We start from the raw sequence: 4,620 nt of genomic DNA on the forward strand, positions 1-4,620 counted from the left end.
TAAAGGAAGAGCCCAGCAGTGTCAGGAATTTTCTGACAGGAATTTCCCAAGATGAACTGTCTACTGGAGCTAACGAGTACACAAATCTCCTGTTCTGTGTAAGTAGCAAGCTTTGTTGTATTTTGGTTGATTGCTTAAATCAGTGATGCTCAACCTTTTGAATTGGTGAACTGGATGAGTGGTGTAGGGCCAGACTAAACTGGATCCCGTGCAGGATCGACTCGCAGGGTTGGGCCCTGTGCTTCCCTGTGCGCCTAACTAGGCCCTGTACTGCCCTCGCTACGCATGCCTGGATCAGGCCCCATGCCACCTTGCCTTGGCCCCATGCACCCCATCTAGATCACAGGGCCATGCTATCCCACCCACTGGGCTCTCCATAGATCTGTAAATTTGCCAGCAGGAGAGCAGCAATTAACATGCCCTCACTCTCCCGCTGCCAATTTTTCAGACCTATGGGGAGCTCAGTGGGTCAGATGGCATGGCTCTGCAGACCAGGTGTGGCCTGCAGGCTGGGGGTTGAGCACCCCTGGCTTAAATGTAATATTAGAGAATATGTACAGAAAGCATTCTCTCTCTTGTTTATCTGCAAAGATGATGCAGAATATCGTCTCACTCAAAGATTGGTATATTCATTGTCATAGGTGCTGCATAGCCCTTGATATTTCAGAGTAGTGGTCTAAAGGAAAGGGGTCTAATTTGTCATTGCATGAGAGAACTGATGATAGAGCAAAATTATATCTGTCATAAGTAAAAAATATGTGTTTGTGAGATCAGAACTCACCCCATCATACTTATTTGATTCCTCCTGCCAGTTCATTGGTTTATAGACCCCAAATTCCCAAGGGAGGGTAGCAAATTGACATAATGTTTCTGAGTGCTCCCATCTCTATTTAGAACTGACATGTGTAAAATCACATGTAGTAAAAGTCCTTAGGGAGGACACAGCTGGCAATATTGATGAGTCGAGTTATTCCATTTAAGGTTGGCATTAATTTATGAGTGACAAACTCCCTCCAGATTTACATTTCTGATTGTGTCAGTTGAGTACATTGGCATTCATTCTATCCACTTTGGATCAAACTACTCACCTTTTGGACCTGAACAAAGACTAGTAAATCTGGATAGCTGCTCTTGGGGGTTGGGCATACCTTCATTTAAATGTGGGGACTCTTGTCAGATACTCAATCTTATAAATAAACTCAAATTTCCATGGACTAGATGTGACTATCGCATGGGCCCCTACAATGTATTAAATGTGCTGTGTATTTTTTCTGTTTTTCGGGAATCTCCCTTTATAATCTGCAATGCTGCTTGATTATTTCCTCTATGTTGTACAGGAAACAGTGAGTAGGTGATTAATAACCTGCCTCAGTTTTACTTTCCCTTCTTGCTGCTGCCTGTTAAGAAATAATATGACCTGCAGATGTTTGAACAAAGCAATTAATTGTATTGATGACAGATGCTTTTTAATGAAAGTTGGCTTATCAGAGTGGTAGAACCTTTAGATAGCTCTGTGATTTTGATCATCTTTCCTTTTGTGTAAGTTTTGAATGTGCTGAAAACTCTTTAGAGATGACTAAGGATCAGTCCCCCAAATCCAGAAGAAAGCTGAGAAACAGATTTGCTGAAGTAAGAGTCAGAGTAAACACTAAAAATTAACATTCACAGATGGTAGCAGTGACACTGCGCATGTAAAATGCACTATATAATACCTTCTTTCTTTTCTGTTAAAAACGGGGATAATGGAAAATAAAGCCTTTGCGCTTAAGGAAATGAAAACTATCAGTTGTGGTTTATTATACCACCTGTGTCAACCTTCACAATGCTTGACATTGTTTGGAGTAGGTGAGTGATGGAAATTAAAGTCTTGAGCCAGCTTCATTAGGATTTAATAAGGAGGCTGGTGAAGAAGGGTAGATGACAAGAGACTCTTTCCAGCTGTAATACTCACTAGATGCAAAACATTCAAACTGATGGTTGTTTCCACAAATCAGAAGGTCTGGGTGAATAAAGTGACGAACTGATTGCATTTTTTAAAAGAATTATAAAACCTTTCATTTGTCAGCACTGAACTTCACCCTGTTAGCTCCAACCCAGCTTTCCAATCTGTCAAGATCCTTCTGAATTGCATTCCTGTCCTCTAGCATGTTTGTAGTTCCCAGTTTCGTGTCATCTGAAATCTACATTGCAGAAAATTTGTGCAAAGTCAGTCTGCCCTATGATGTTCAAACATCAACTGCACTCAAATTGCATATGCTTTACTTTTAAAGTAGTCATTCAAGAAGTATGGCATTGAATGCCTATTTGTTTCACAGTGGTTATTTGGGGATGCCATCTATGTACAGCCGTGGCTTTTTGTTCCTTTAGATAGTTTTTACAGAGCTGGATAACGTTTGAATTGTGTACAAAACATGAGTGAGGTAGCAGCATTTCTGATAGAAACAGCAGAAAAAAGTGAAAGCAGACATGCTAGATAGTAAGAGCTAGCAGATATCCAACTTACTGTAAAGTTCAGCTTGCAGACATAACCTATGCAGGCAAATTATGCATACCACTGGTATAACTCGAGTTCTAGAATATGAAACTAGCTTGTGCTCCTAGACTGGGGCATGAATATGGACATAGGTATTGGATAGACAAATTACCTAAACAAGGGGAAGGAGCTGAAGGCTCCATAGTTTATTCAGTGAAACAGCATTAGCTCAGCTATGGAATCTCCACTCATGCCTACTTTTTTACATACATATAAGCCTTCCAGCATTGATATGTCCGAGACACTGGTTTCCATTCTCAACACATTGGTTTGTAGTCTAGTTTCTCTGTTTGCACTTCCTCTGATTCTAATCAACATTTAAAAATACTTTGTTTTGAGAGGAAGATATGGGAATTGTTTAGAGAAGACATATGACTCAGGGTTACCTTAGCAGGAAGAAACATCTCATCCATATAGCAAGAGGACAGTAGATACTCTCTACTTACAGTCCCACAGGGGTCTGTCTGTCCTCAGGCCAGTGCTGTTCAGTGTTATTAACAATTTAGATCCAGGAACAGAGAGCGTCTTGAGCAAATTTGCAGATGATATGAAACTGGGAAGGATTGCAACACGCAGGAGGACAGGAGTGTGCCTCAGGAAGAATAATCAAAAACAAATACAAAATGTGTGATACCTGGCTAGATGGCAGAACTACAGAGAAGGATCTAGGAGGTTTGGTGGACCCACAACATGGTGGACCTCTAGGAGGTTTGTGGATCCACAACATGAGTCTGTAGTGGGTTGCAACTGTACAAAAGGTGAATGCAGTTTTGGTCTGCATCAGTAGAAGCAGTAGGTGTGAGACATAGGAGGTGATAGTGCCTCTTTACTCAGCTCTAGTTAGGCCTCATGTACAGTTGTGTACAGTTTTGGGTTCCACATTTAAAAGGGACATGGAGAAGGTAGAGAAGGTCCAGAAGTGGTTGACAAAAATGATAAAAAGAGAAAAGGGCTTTGAAGGCAAGTTATACAAGGAGAAGATAAAGGAAGTAGGCATGTTCTGCTTGTGGAGAAGCCAGTTTCCAGAAAAGACATGATAGCAGTCTTCAAATATCTAAAGATATATCTGTCATTGCAGATGTTCAAGAAGAGGTTGAATAAGCATTGGTCAAGGATGATCTAGGAGTAGCTTTGTCTGTGATATGCTATAGGTATTTCCCATGCTTCTGGGCTTTGCTGGTTGGTGCATGGGGCTGGGATGGTATCTTTTCCCTTACTCTTCCTACATATGTTAAAGTTTTTTTTCACCTGCCTTGGAAACATTGGGTGTTGGTTGTAGCCAGAGCTGAGGATTTTGACTGGGGTGAGCCAGTGTTCCTGTTAGGATTAACACTGGATGTTCCTTTCTAGAGGGTCTTGCCCATCTACCATAGGCAACTGGTAGGGAGGGCATGGGAGGGCACGTCCCACCTCTGAGATTGGCTGCTGCCTCCGCTGCTGGCTTCTGCAGGCGGTCGCCGCTCACCACCCCACCGGCAATGCCACCGCCTTCTGCGGGTGGTCACCACTCACCACCCTGCCATTGGCTTCTGTGGGCAGTCACCGCTTCCCCCCGCACCCAACGGCTTCTGCGGCAGTCACCGCTTGCCCCCCCGCAGCCGACACCGTGGATGCTGCCATCTGCAGACAGTTCACCCCCCCCAGTCTCAGGTGGCACCAGTCACCCATGCCCTCTACTCAGGGTCAGATTGGTTGCCACATTTGGGGTCAGGAAGGAATTTTCCCCGTTGTCAGATTGATACAGACTGGGTGTTTTTCCCTTCTTCAGCAGGGGATGTGGCCCTTTTCACTGGATCCCTTAAGCATACTGTAACAATCCTTGCAAGAGCAGGACACTGACTGGTGTTGTCCCCCTGCTTTACCTGTGGCAGGTTAGAGTGTTATGCAGGGGTTGGGCAAAACATGGCCCATGGGCTAAATTCTGTACAGTCAATGGTGGCTCTCTTGGCTCCCCAACCTAGCTCAGGCACAGGGGGCAGCCTGGGTCATGGCATGTGTAGCCAGTCCCACCACCCCAGGGCACACAGGGGGGCAGGGGTGACATGGCAGCCAAACTTAACTTCCTGGCAGCCTCTGCAGTGGCGGGG

The 4,620-nt window shown here is 44.2% G+C and overlaps 1 protein-coding gene and 1 long non-coding RNA gene across 5 annotated transcripts in view; one reads left to right on the forward strand and one right to left on the reverse strand.

The window, feature by feature from the left end:
- RARB (retinoic acid receptor beta) overlaps positions 1–4,620 on the forward strand; it is a 563,324-nt gene that overhangs the window by 378,861 nt on the left and 179,843 nt on the right. The gene's annotated exons all lie outside the window — the stretch shown is intronic.
- Positions 1–4,620, reverse strand: part of LOC112549862 — a 39,077-nt gene that overhangs the window by 4,810 nt on the left and 29,647 nt on the right. The gene's annotated exons all lie outside the window — the stretch shown is intronic.

This window comes from Alligator sinensis, unplaced genomic scaffold (assembly GCF_000455745.1).
Source record: "Alligator sinensis unplaced genomic scaffold, ASM45574v1 scaffold299_1, whole genome shotgun sequence".
Classification (NCBI taxonomy): Eukaryota; Metazoa; Chordata; order Crocodylia; family Alligatoridae; genus Alligator; species Alligator sinensis.